This window comes from Oncorhynchus kisutch, linkage group LG25, assembly GCF_002021735.2.
Source record: "Oncorhynchus kisutch isolate 150728-3 linkage group LG25, Okis_V2, whole genome shotgun sequence".
Lineage (NCBI taxonomy): Eukaryota > Metazoa > Chordata > Actinopteri > Salmoniformes > Salmonidae > Oncorhynchus > Oncorhynchus kisutch.
Genome location: NC_034198.2, coordinates 14,121,622 through 14,135,453, shown reverse-complemented (window position 1 = coordinate 14,135,453; position 13,832 = coordinate 14,121,622). Strand labels below are relative to the sequence as shown.

The window sequence follows — 13,832 nt, the reverse complement described above, 5'->3', positions numbered from 1 at the left end:
TACATTTACTGTACTTTTCACAGAATTAATTGATAACGATATCTGAATACATTCTGGATACATTCAGTAACATGTTCAGAATATTACTGGAAAATGTGGGGTAGGTGCAACATAAGACAAAAAAATTACAAGGATATGAGTGAAAGGACTAACTGGTGTCTCCAAGTGGCCACACACACACACACACACCTTTCCAAAGTGTGCACAGTTCCTAAGTAATTTCAATGCACTTTCATGACTCAAAAAAGAGTCTTCAACTATAAGGTGTTTTTTTTTTAGCTCTCCAAGCTGTGCCGTTGAGGAACTAGAGCAGGCACACTTCAAGTTGTTTTGTTTGGAACACAACCCTGCATCCCCACCGTCACACAATTACTGTTGTTGTTAACAAACTTTAAAAAAATAAAAATAAAACGTATAAATTACGATCTGGGTCAGGTGGGCATCATTTGAATGCTTGTTCTATTGCCAACATGACTAGCTAAGTTATAAAATGAAATCTTAGTGTTAGGCTTTCACAAAGGCAATTCAGAGAAACAAATCGTCATTTTGGTGCGCATAGAAAGGAGTCATGAGTGCATTCAGGTGCGTGTCCCATAGCGAATTTTCTTCACAATACAGTGGGTTTTGACCAGAGGTGGCGCATCCTCTTGACAACGCTTCGCTCCAACGCTTAGCTCCAACGCTTAGCTTGAAATTAGCATGAAACAGAGCGTAACTTTTTCAACCGCTCCGCTAGCAGGGTTTCGCCACTCACCTTCTCACAATCCCCCGCACATTTCTCTGTGTGCCCTCGTTAAAAATGAACAGGGAAGTAAATTCTTCTGCTGAAAACCCTACGACAGACAAACATAGGGTCATTCTGTTCAGAACAACCCAAGGTATGACGTCATATCATCTTGTAACTGTGCATCAAACACCGTAGGGCTGGTCGATATGGACAAAATATCATTTTATGGTATTTAAAAAAAGCTTGGACGGTATTTTATGTTTTTGAACAATAAAAGTTCTAAATTTGCTTTATGAGTAGTGCGTGACCCTAGAGTGACAACACATACATTCTAAGTGATTTCAATGGTGCTTTTTCCATTCTGATTGTTTTAAACTGTTCAATTCAACCCAAAATAATTGATCAATTTCTGCATTTCCTGCACTCATTTGATATAATTTCCAAACTGCCAAGCAGGGCTCACGATATGGGTAAAACATCTAGGCCTTATTTTTAAATAAATGTTGCAATTGACATTTTACACTTGGGTGAACTGTTGGAATCATGGAAATATAATGAATATTCTAATTCTATAGTTGGAATATAATAGTGGGCACTTTGAATACAGTGTTGTTTGACATGATAACAAATTAAAATGCCAGGGAGGAGTTGTGACAGGGTAGGAACCAAAGTGTTGATAAGTTTTTCCTAGTGAACCCTATTAATCTACCTAATTTAGCTAACATTCTTTCTTCGTGTATTCCTCTTTGATTTAGAAGATACTGTTTCACAAACAACATGCTGATTTAGGTCTGCACTATCACTGGTATTATCAGGCTCTATAGCTAATTACGTTTGCGCTGACTCATTAACTAGCTAGTGATTAGCATTAGCAGCTAACAAGATTTAGGCCCAAGTTGCATTGAACAAACTAGCTGTTTGCAGATGTAAGAAACACAAACAAATAATGTAATTATAGAACGCTAGAGGTTTTATATTGAGAATCAAAGATAAAACAGCATCATTGTCATCGTGCATGTGCTGCATTGACCATGCAGACTGAACTCAAGTGTCTCGTAGTCGAGAAACAAATGTGCTCCTTGAGTGACAGGGGGCGGGGCTAGGTCTCTGTGGAAAGTTGCGTCGAGAGAGAGAGACGACTTAAATAGCGAAGTAAACTATAAAAATGGACGTTGCACAAAGCATATCACATTTAACAAGCCAAACGTTCAAATGACGTTATAGAAGGTAAAGTAAAAACCCAAACCGGTCTGTGCATCAATACCGGTATATCATAAAATACGGTATACCGCCCAGCCCTAAAACACAGTGATTATACATGTTGACCCTGTTTATGACATGAGTTTTATGATATGGAAGTGTGAAGTGCACATTTGGACTCACAGATGTTTACTTGTATGACATCAAAGTGGTATTTATTATAATCCTCAACGTCTCATCTTTCAAAAATACATAGTCCTCTTAATATACAGCATTTCCCTCACTGAGACAAACAAAACATTTTTGGGGAGGGATGGGAGCAACTACTTGTCGCGTGCTGTGCTCAATTTCAGAACGGCTGTCAGTCAAAACCCATACAGCGCTGTGAAGCGCAGAGCTCTGACGTAATGTATAGCGTGTTACTGTACAGCCACTGTGTTCCAATTTAGACATTTATCAGTGACTAAATCTGCCATTTTCAACCCGTATACGGGGTACGAGTATAAAGGGCTACAGCACACATTCTCAGGGGATGTTTCTTAATGTATTTGCTGGAGTTTTTTTTCTCCCTTTCTGCAAACAAGCTTAACGGACCCCTTTGTGTAGCCAAGCAAATTAAGCTAGGTTGCTCCGATGTCAGTTAAACCATTTTCTGGGTAAACAGAGCACCTCAGGGCTTAAATGGCTAGGTTTATTTCAGAGATAGGTTGTGTTTAATTCGGTCCCAAACAGAGACATTTAGAGCGACAACCTGCAGGCTCCAGGACTGACGTCAAGCCAGAGTGGTTATTTTTAGCAGGGAGGGAGTAAAAATGTGCAAGTTCCACTGTCTTTTTATAGGGGGAGCTAAGCACTAGTTCTGACCAGCTTAACCTATTCATACTGACCCAGCTATTCATATTGCTTTGTATCATGCAAACTAAACTAGAAAGGTATTTTTTATTTCTGACTTTGAACTGGGTTGATGGATAGCTACCAAATGCATTCATAAAAGTTGCAGTAGTACACCGTTTACCTACGAAATATTAGTTATCTCTAAATCTATGGAACATCCCCTCTTCTCTCCTCTGTAGAAGTGTCACTGGTGCAGTCAGAGTGCTGCAGGACAGAACAGAATCGAACAGAATAGGAAATCAATAATCCCCATTTCAAACTACACAACAGTTCCTCTACGAATGAAAGCCGTTGGTACAACTGGAGGAGGGGAAAAAAATATCTACTTACTCAAATTCAGCCAGTGAGTAGAGAATTGAAAAATTGCATACCACCCATTTAGTGCAGAGCTTTGGCTGACATCTATGCAACCCCTAAAATGGATGTGTTTGGTGCTTTCAATCGATGACATCATCTGTGCACACTGGCAGGCCTGTGAATGTGAAGCCACCTAGCTGCTATATAAACCCTTCACAGTGCTCTGTGCAGCAGAGACAGAACCTGGCGAGACATCTGTGGCCATAGTTTCTATTTTGAATAAAAGTGCTGGTAGGCAGGAGTCTTTGGAAGTATTTTGGGTACTTACGGGTGAGCTATGTAAATAAGGGGTTCACGCGTTAAGTGGGTGTGAAATACTTGAACCCCAGAGGATAGGGGATGTGCGTCACCACTTGTTTCCGTCTCCTTTATAAAACGTCTCATCAACCACAGTGAGGAACCAATAAACCTTCTACTTGTTTCCTTACCCTTAACAAGCACATGCACTTGCAATGCAAAGCAGCAAGAAACAAGAGGACAGAAAAAGCAGCGAAAACAGGGTTGCTAGTGGAAACAGGAAACAATCTGTAGGTGTGACGTGAAATGAGGAACATACAAACAGAACATATACTGTAGCCTACACTCTAGCATCATCAAGTCCTCAACATATATTTTGGAGACATATATTGCACATTTCTGTCCCCTCTACGGTTCGTCTTTGTAAGACGACACAGAGCAGGCAGCAAAAAAAAAAAAGCGATGCATCTCTGACAGTAATCAGAGAGAAGGATTACATCATTTTAGGCACACCAGACTGAAGCACTGCTGTAGCTACCCCAGGCAGACAGACATACACGCTGTCTGAATAGAGAAGCTGTGCATAACAATACAGTCCAACTATAAACCTGAACCTGTTCAAAGGATACAACTGCATGAATAACTAAAAGGTATGAATGTTTCAACAATGAATAAACTGAAATGTGCAATATGGCTGTTTACTAATGAATTTGAAAAGCATACTGTAAGTAAAGGGAGTTCTGGGGAGAAATCCTCAGTGTGCATACTATTCATCTCAAACTATCAAAGCCACAAATCAAACTTGGCTGCCAAAAACACAAATTGCCACACAAGCGAGGCGTGCCTGCCAAGAACAGTTAGGCATTTCATAAGAACGGAACAAGAATTAGGTTTCTCAATATCAGACTGGCGTGGGAGCCGACACAGAGAATGAGGGGTCAAATATAGAAGGTGAGTGACTGCCTGACTGCTCTGGTTCTGCTTCCATCATACTCCCCTCCGCTCCATGCGGCAGTACTTATTCTTATTTCTATCCTGCTGTAATTATCTGTGGCTATCTGCAGCTCAGGGAAATCAAAGCAGTGGCCTAAAGGCTCTCAGCACTGTGCTGTGACCGGACAGGACAGATGATGTCATCGGAGAAAGGCAGGCGGTAGGGCAAGCGGGCAGCAGAGGAGGCACTGCTATGTGCTGGCCTCCATGGGAAGAGGGTGTGGTCCAGCCAGAGGGACAGATAACGGAGAGATGAACGAAGGGAGGGATATACAGTCGACTGTAAACTACAGTCGAGTGGATCAGGGCTTTATGATTCATAGCTTGGTGGAGGCAGGTTATAATTTCTCAGTAAAAATAGTTGGGCCTTGGCTGAGGGAGAGCTGGGGAGGACCAAGTGCACTTTGATCATGCAGATCTGTGGCTAATTTGTTTGACAGATGATAAAACCAGTGCAAAGGGGATTGAGAGTGGCTACACACTGATAACCTTTGATAGATCTGCTCATTGCTTTTCATTTGACTTCCACCTCTATAAAAAGAGTAACACTTAAGCTTCGACTATGAAAGCGATCGCACTCAGATAACACGGGAGATATCTACATTCATTTAGGCAGTAACACTGCCTTTACTAAGAAGCCAGTACTTGCAGAAGTATTATTGTAAATCAATATATCTCAACATATTTAGAGGACAGTGAAAACCATTGATCACTATTATACTGTACTTGCATGCATATACAGTATATCACAAAAGTGAGTACACCCCTCACATTTTTGTAAATATTTGAGTATATCTTTTCATGTGACAACACTGAAGAAATGACACTTTGCTACAATGTAAAGTAGTGAGTGCACAGCTTGTATAACAGTGTACATTTGCTGTCCCCTCAAAATAACTCAACACACAGCCATTAATGTCTAAACTGCTGGCAACAAAAGTGAGTACACCCCTAGATGAAAATGTTCAAATTAGCCATTTTCCCTCCCTGGTGTCATGTGACTCGTTAGTGTTACAAGGTCTCACGTGTGAATGGGGACTAGGTGTGTTAAATTTAGTGTCATCGCTCTCACACTCCCTCATACTGACTGGAAGTTCAACATGGCACCTCATGGCAAAGAACTCTCTGAGGATCTGAAAAAAAGAATTGTTGCTCTACATAAAGATGGCCTGGGCTATAAGAAGATTGCCAAGACCCTGAAACTGAGCTGCAGCACGGTGGCCAAGACCATACAGCGGTTTAACTGGACAGGTTCCACTCAGAACAGGCCTCGCCATGGTCGACCAAAGAAGTTGAGTGCACGTGCTCAGCTTCATATCCAGAGGTTGTCTTTGGGAAATAGACATATGAGTGCTGCCAGCATTGCTGCAGAGGTTGAAGGGGTGGGGGGGTCAGCCTGTCAGTGCTCATACCATACACTGTACACTTCATCAAATTGGTCTTCATGGCTGTCGTCTCAGCCTCTTCTAAAGATGATGCACAAGAAAGCCTGCAAACAGTTTGCTGAAGACAGCATACAAAGGACATGGATTACTGGAACCATGTCATGTGGTCTGATGAGACCAAGATAAACTTATTTGGTTCAGATGGTGTCAAGCGTGTGTGGCGGCAACCAGGTGAGGAGTACAAAGACAAGTTTGTCTTGCCTACAGTCAAGCATGGTGGTGGGAGTGTCATGGTCTGGGGCTGCATGAGTGCTGCCGGCACTGGGGAGCTACAGTTCATTGAGGGAACCATGAATGCCAACATGTACTGTGACATACTGAAGCAGAGCATGATCCCTTCCCTTCGGAGACTGGGCCGCAGGGCAGTATTCCAACATGATAACGACCCCAAACACACCTCCAAGACGACCACTGCCTTGCTAAAGAAGCTGAGGGTAAAGGTGATGGACTGGCCAAGCATGTCTCCAGACCTAAACCCTATTGAGCATCTGTGGGGCATCCTCAAACGGAAGGTGGAGGAGTGCAAGGTCTCTAACATCCACCAGCTCCGTGATGTCATCATGGAGGAGTGGAAGAGGACTCCCGTGGCGACCTGCGAAGCTCTGGTGAACTCCATGCCCAAGAGGGTTAAGGCAGTGCTGGAAAATGATGGTAGCCACACAAAATATTGACACTTTGGGCCCAATTTGGACATTTTCACCTAGGGGTGTACTCACTTTTGTTGCCAGCGGTTTAGACATTAATGGCTGTGTGTTGAGTTATTTTGAGGGGACAGCAAATGTACACTGTTATACAAGCTGTACACTCACTACTTTACATTGTAGCAAAGTGTCCATTCTTCAGTATTGTCACATGAAAAGATACTCAATTTACAAAAATGTGAGGGGTGTACTCACTTTTGTGATATACTGTAGGCCTTAGGCCAAAATAATTGTTTCATAGAAACACTACTCCTTTCTATGGGTTAGCCTGTAACATTTTTATAACAGAGGGTCAACTAACTTCCTCTTTTGTCCTATTCTTTCTTTACCCACAAGAACAGAAACGGTTCCTCTTATGCTTTAAAACGGTGTGTGCCAAAGCGGAAGTGAGTTTATATCGCATTCTAATTTTAAAAATGACCTTACTCAGCTCTTCTGCATTGTTCCAGGACCGGGTTAACCACCTGTTTGTAATACCGATAGTGCTCCACTTATGGCCTGGATCCAGTCGAATTCGAGGAAAGTGTGGGGAAGAGGAGGATTGTGTCATGTTTTTTTTGTGGGTTGACATGTTTCATGGACGGTTTCCAATGTGGGTACAGCATGCTGTGTGTGTGTGGGCTGCGGCTGGCTGTAGGGAACACCCTCCGTACCAACAGGGGCCCCTGTGAACACTGCAACAGACACACTGGCCATCAGAAACCGTTTCAAATGTCTTATGTCATTTAGTGACTTTGCGAACTCTGCCAGCTCTTGCAAAACCAACATTCCTGCTTCTGTTGTTCATTTTTGGCAGCTGGCTTGGGTTGTCAATGAAATCAGACATTTCGCTAGAGTAAAGGGTAAAAAGAGGAGATTCTGCAAACGCTCCAAACATTAAGACAGGGAATTCACTTCCAAGAATAAAAAAAAGTCATGCAATTGGCTAGGGTAGAATGCATTAAGCCTCTGGCAAAGACGTTGGCAAGCCACCCTGGATGAAAGGACACCTCTCCTCCCTAAAACTAGTGCTCCAGGAACCGTGTCAAACCGCTGACCCCAAATCCTCTGCAATATATTATGGGGAACAAATAAGCCAGGAGACCACAGTGATTTATATCAGGCGTGCCATGTCCCGCCAGTGCTCCCCGAGTTCATTCATCTTTTGCAAACGATACATGGCCGTATTTCCCACTCATTTCCCCTGCAAGGAAAGGAAAAGTGCTGTGAAGGCCAAGACACACCACAAGACGCGCACAAGCTATGCCTGAGTATTCAGCCGGATACCAATCATAAAACCAAACGCTTCAGACGAGACAACATTGAACAGTATGTTCAGAACTTGCCCACTGTACATTTGACAGCTTGGATATGTGGTTGATTGAAACCAAGGGCTTTGATTTATTTCATATTGTTTGCAGTTCTAAAGGGATAGTGGCCAGATCGTCGATCGTAAGGCAATAAATCAGAAATCAACAGAATAACATGCACACATCCAGTCCAATCATCTACTAAAACAATGTTTTAAATGTTTTTATTTAACCTTTATTTATACAGGTTTTTCTCATTGAGATAACATCTCTTTATCAAGACTAACCAACTTTTTCAAGACAGTTTCAGACTAAACAACTTACATACACTAACGCAACATTGGACCAAACTATAGGCACACACACAGTACAACAATTACATATTACGTAACAAAGGACTCCAGTACCTTTGACAGTACAGACAATGTTGATATGGGTCGATAGGTGTCAAGTAGTGAAGGATCTCCACCTTTCAGGAGAGGCAGTACAAAAACAGATTTCCATAACTTCGGGATTTCCTTAATGTCTAGTGTGAGGTTAAAAGTACATGTTAAGGGAGGAGCATTGATGTCAACAGCTAGGTGTAGGATCATCAGGTGTAGATCATCAGGGCCAGGGGATTTCTTTCTATCAATTTCTTTCAGGGCTTTATGCACTTCTGAAACGGAGAAGGATGAGAAGGAGAATCTGGCAAAGGAGTGTACAGGGGTGTCAGGTAAATTCACGGGGGGCTCATTTATACCTTCAACCTTTTCAAATAAACTGCCTGCATCTAGAATATGCTGATTTAAGGCTTTCAAAATAGAGGTTCTCTCAGTTACAATCTGTGTCTCTACCAACAATTGTTTGGGAAGCTGTGTAACTTTTTTTGCACTCCAAACCTTGGGATTATTTAAATTATCTGAAGTAGATTTAAGGTAGTGGTATGCTTTCAGTTTTCGGGTCATTGCCACACCCATATTTCAAAGACATTTAAAAGACATCCAATCATCCTCTTGCTGTAGCCCACATAGCATTTCGTTCCCTTATGATTTTAGTAAATTCATCAGTAAACCAAGGGTTCTTTCTGCACTTAATCCTGATTTTTTTTAAAGGGGCATGCCTATTGCATACATCCTGGAATGTGTTGTGGAAGTAAGATAAGGCTAGTTCAACATCAGGGACTAATTCAATTCTATTCCATTCCATGCTAGATACGTCATGTAAAAAAACTTGAATATCAAACTGATTCTAGTTTCTTTTCATAATGACACGTGGAGATCGCTTAGGAGTTAGTTTTACCATCTCACACACAGGAAATAGCACAGTGATCACTAATGTCATTTGCAAAAATACCAGAAGCATTAAAACGATGAGGAGTATTGGTTAAGATCAAATCAATCAAAGAAGATACTTTATAATCAACCTAGTTACACTGTTGACAATCTGGGTGAGATTATAGGTATTCCATACAATTTTGAGTTGATCAAAGCTAGATGTTAACCAATCCTGATTCAGATCACCCATCAGGACAAACTCAGAGTTGACATTCTGTGATAACAATTTGAAAAAAAATACAATCCAGAGAGCCAGCAGTAGCAGATGGAGGTCTATAAACAACAAGATACAACAATATCTAAAGATGAGACAAGGTTTAGGATCAAAGACAGATATTGAAATTGCTTAGGTTTGGTAACAGAAGTCAGAATGACCGTCAAGCTTCAGCAGAAGACTTCTTACTTTCATATGCAGAAACTTTAGGCCACTCTGACTACTTACTTCGGCAGGGGTATAAAATGTCAGGACCTGGGTTAGATTGCACATTTCCAGACAGTAGAAGCAGCAAGATAATGGCAAGTCTAGATCGGGGGGTTTTACAGACGGGACTTGAACGACAATCCATAGTCACTAGTCTTTAAGGCCACATATTTCAGGAGATGTGTGAAGTCCAGAGACATGGTTAAGCACCAAGAGAACAGTCCTGACATGTAAGCGCAAGAGTCATATTTCTCCCATGTTGTTTGGGAGAAATATGCACAGTTCTCACGTGCATTTACGGAGCAAGAGGGTGGTTTCTCCCGAAACCCGAAGGAGAAACAGTCATGTATTTCCTCATTCACAGAGCAACGGGCTCTAAAAGTATTGCCAACATGGTAAAAGCCAAGGTCAGACAACAGCAAAATGAGCGACAGCAGCATGTTAGTTTATTGCCCTATCAATTACCATGGGAGAAAACACAGTGCTAGGCACATACAAATTTAACAGAACAACCTAAGATATGTAGCCAACGCAACGCTAAACCCTCATTAAATGGGCTATGAATGGGCTACTTCAAATGAAAAACGTTCCTAAATAATAATACAAAACACAGCAAGAATCACTAATCAAATAGTCCAACAGCAGATCAGTAAACAAGTCTGCGAAGCTCCGGGGGGAGAGAGGGAGGGAGAGAGAGTGGCGAGGGCACCTGTAGCTGACTGGGAGAGACAGACCAGGGCAGACGGGGAGCAGTGCAGCAGGTAACAGGAGGTGGCCGAAGAGAGGCCCTCAACTAGGCAGACATCCAGGGCGACAATAAATTATAAAATAACCGGTGGGCAGAAAACAAAACCATGAAGGTGATATAATTGCTAACCAGTACGGTAATAAAAAATGGCTAAAATCCAGACCAGAATGGACGGTCATGTAAAATGTTTGGTGATCAGATCCAGTGTGATGCTGTGTTCACACTGTCTACAAAATGAGGTGGAAAAAAAGACATGCACTCTTGCATTCACACTAAATCTATATAGCCTATGACTAAAAACAGTTAGAGGAACAGGTGCAGATGGGTAAGTCTTCACATACTGTACTCCTAACCTAAGTTTGCCCAGAGCAACACAAAAGGAATTCTATGGAGGAAATCGTACCACTTTTTGCAAAGAGAGCCATGCTATATTGAAACCTTAAGAACAGGCCTATACCTCGACCATCTCTATTATGTTAACCAAACGTAGAACACATGAAACCCTTATCTAAAGACTAACTGCACAACAAAGAGCTGGACCATTCAGATGCTTCAAAAAAAACACTAGATCCCTGCGGTTTCAGATGCTTCAAGAAACACAAGATCCCTGCGGTTTCAGATGCTTCAAAAAACACTAGATCCCTGCAGTTTCAGATGCTTCAAGAAACACTAGATGCCTGCAGTTTCAGATACTTAAAAAAAATAACTAGATCCCTTTGGAGACTCAGTCAAGGTGGTTCTGAGGGGTTTTACCAATAAACTTGTTCATTTCAAAAAGGGTCTGCAGAGAACAGATAAATCCACATTGACTCTGTTCAGCGAGATCAAAAGTAAAATTCATACAGTAGTTGCCAAAAATGATTTGATATGAAAAAAATCACTATTTTGTGTATGATTTGGCTTTCTAGACATGTTTTATTAGAATGACTGTTTGGGTAGATTTCTGCACATTATCTGCAGACTATTCTTATTCCCCATTTCTCTGTTCAACATAATGACAACACATTTATCAGTGTCTCATATTTTCAGAATTTTGAGCAACCAGGACCAGAGGAGGAAGTGTGAAGCAAGGGTTATTTTGGAGCTTGATTCTGTTTAAATGACTTCCAGACTGCATCCTCATGGGGGCAGGGACTGGCTCTAGCTCACACCTGTTACTGCCCTCCTCTGTCCAGTCCCTCGCACTGCACCACTATCACTGACATCTTCACATTTTTTGGAGGACCTTTTTTGCTAAATAAAATGCATAATGAATGAATCTGACAAAGTCATTACTACCACCCACATTTAGAAATATATCTTATCTACTGTATATAATTTGCATCTAATCTATAAAGGCAAACCAATGTATGGTGGTCTTAAACATATATAAATATACATTGAGTATACAAAACATTAAGAACACCTGCTCTTTCTGGACATAAGACTGACCAGATAAATCCTGGTGAAAGCTATGATCCCATATTGATGTCACTTGTTAAATCCACTTCCATCAGTGTAGATGAAAGGGAGGAGACAGGTTAAAGAAGGATATTTAAGCCTTAAGACATGGATTGTGTATGTGTGCCATTCAGAGGGTGAATGGGCAAGACAAAATATTTAAGTGCCTTTGAACAGGGTATGGTAGTAAGTGCCAGGGGCACTGGTTTGTGTCAAGAAGTGCAACACTGCTGGGTTTTTCATGCTCAACAGTTTCTTGTGTGTATCAAGAATAGTCCACCACCCAAAAGACATACAGCCAAATTGACACAACAGTGGAATGCTTTCAACACCTTGTAGACTCCATCCCCAGACGAATTGAGGCTGTTCTGAGGGCAAAAGGGGGGTAGCAACTCAATATTAGGAAGGCGTTCCTAATGTTTGGTATACTCAGTGTATAAGTAGCCTTGTTGCACAAGCCATGGCTTGGAAGAGCCGGAATGGCTCATTAGGGGAAGGATGTTATTTCTTGTTTCTGTAGCGTAAGGCAGCTTCATGTGTACCGCTTGGACAGGATGCTAGTCTATTGCCGGGCCTATTCAGAGTGTGGCAAAAAGTATATACACTATATATACAAAAGTATGTGGACACCCCTTCAAATGAGTGGATTCAGCTATCTCAGCCACACCTGTTGCTAACAGGTGTATAAAATCGAGCACACAGCAATGCCATCTCGATAGATACATTTGCAGTAAAATGGCCTCACTGAAGTGCTCAGTGACTTTCAATGTGGCACCCGTTATAGGATGCCACCTTTCCAACAAGTCAGTTCATCAAATTTCTTCCCTACTAGAGCTCTAGAGCCCGGTCAACTCTAAGTGCTGTTATTGTGAAGTGGAAATGTCTAGGAGCAACAACGGCAATGCCGCGAAGTGGTAGGCCACATAAGCTCACAGAACGGGACCACCGAGTACTGAAGTGCACCAAAATAATTGTCTCTCCTCAGTTGCAACACTCACTACCGAGTTCCAAACTGCCTCTGGAAGCAACGTCAGGACAATAACTGTCCGTCGTGAGCATCATGAAATTGGTTTCCATAGCCGAGCAGCCGCACACAAGCCTAAGTTCACAATGCCAAGTGTCGGCTGGAGTGGTATAAAGCTTGCCGCCTTTGGACTCAGGAGCAGTGGAAACACGTTCTCTGGAGTGATTAAAATCGCACTTCACCATGTGGCAGTCTGACGGACGATTATGGGTTTTGCGGACGACAGGAGAACGCTACCTTCCCCTATGCCTAGCACCAACTGTAAAGTTTGGTGGAGGAGGAATAATGTTTTGGGCTAGGCCCCTTAGTTCCGGTAAAAGGAAATATTAACGCTACAGCATACAGTGACATTCTAGACGATTCTATGCTTCCAACTTTTGTGGCTGAATGGAAGCAAATCACTGCTGCAATGTTCCAACATCTAGTGAAAAGCCTTTCCAGAAGAGTGGAAGCTGTTATAGCAGCAAAGGGGGGACTAACTCCATATTAATGTTCATGATTTTGGAATGAGATGTTCGATGAACAGTGTATATTCATACAGTAACAATTGTTTTCCCAAAGATGTTGAGTGTTCTAGAATGAACCAGTTGTCCTTCACATTCTAGGAGCATTTGCTGTTACTTACAACACACCCGATGAATACACACAATCAATCCATGATGAGATCAACACACTACATGCAGACAGATGGTTCGTTTGGGTCAGATTTAATTTGACCGAAAACTATAGCGAGAAGAAAATATGCATGCAAGTGTCAAAAGATCTGTGTATAAATTACAAACAACAAAGGAGCCGGGGCTCTGAAGAATGCTCCCAAATGACTCCAGCCTGTCTCTGTAAAGCAGAACCATTTGTATGGATAGAGTTTCTCACAGTAAACCTAAGCCCAAAAGGCACAGAGCACATTTCTCAAATGAATCCATAAATCTATTTCTAAGTCATGGGGGCTTTGAAGTCATTTCTATGGCTTTGAATGAAAGCAGTCAAACTGGGCCGACTAACTAGCTTTGGAATTTGTCTATTAAGTGAACTCACTAGCA

At 41.9% G+C, this 13,832-nt stretch overlaps 2 protein-coding genes across 9 annotated transcripts in view; one reads left to right on the top strand and one right to left on the bottom strand.

The window, feature by feature from the left end:
- LOC109869981 (renalase-like) overlaps positions 1–13,832 on the bottom strand; it is a 74,428-nt gene that overhangs the window by 43,177 nt on the left and 17,419 nt on the right. The window lies entirely within an intron of this gene.
- LOC109870584 (lysosomal acid lipase/cholesteryl ester hydrolase) overlaps positions 4,317–13,832 on the top strand; it is a 40,962-nt gene continuing 31,446 nt past the window's right edge. The window contains exon 1 of the mRNA XM_031804544.1: positions 4,317–4,366. The gene's annotated coding sequence lies outside the window, so the exon portion shown is untranslated. The remainder of the gene's footprint in view (positions 4,367–13,832) is intronic.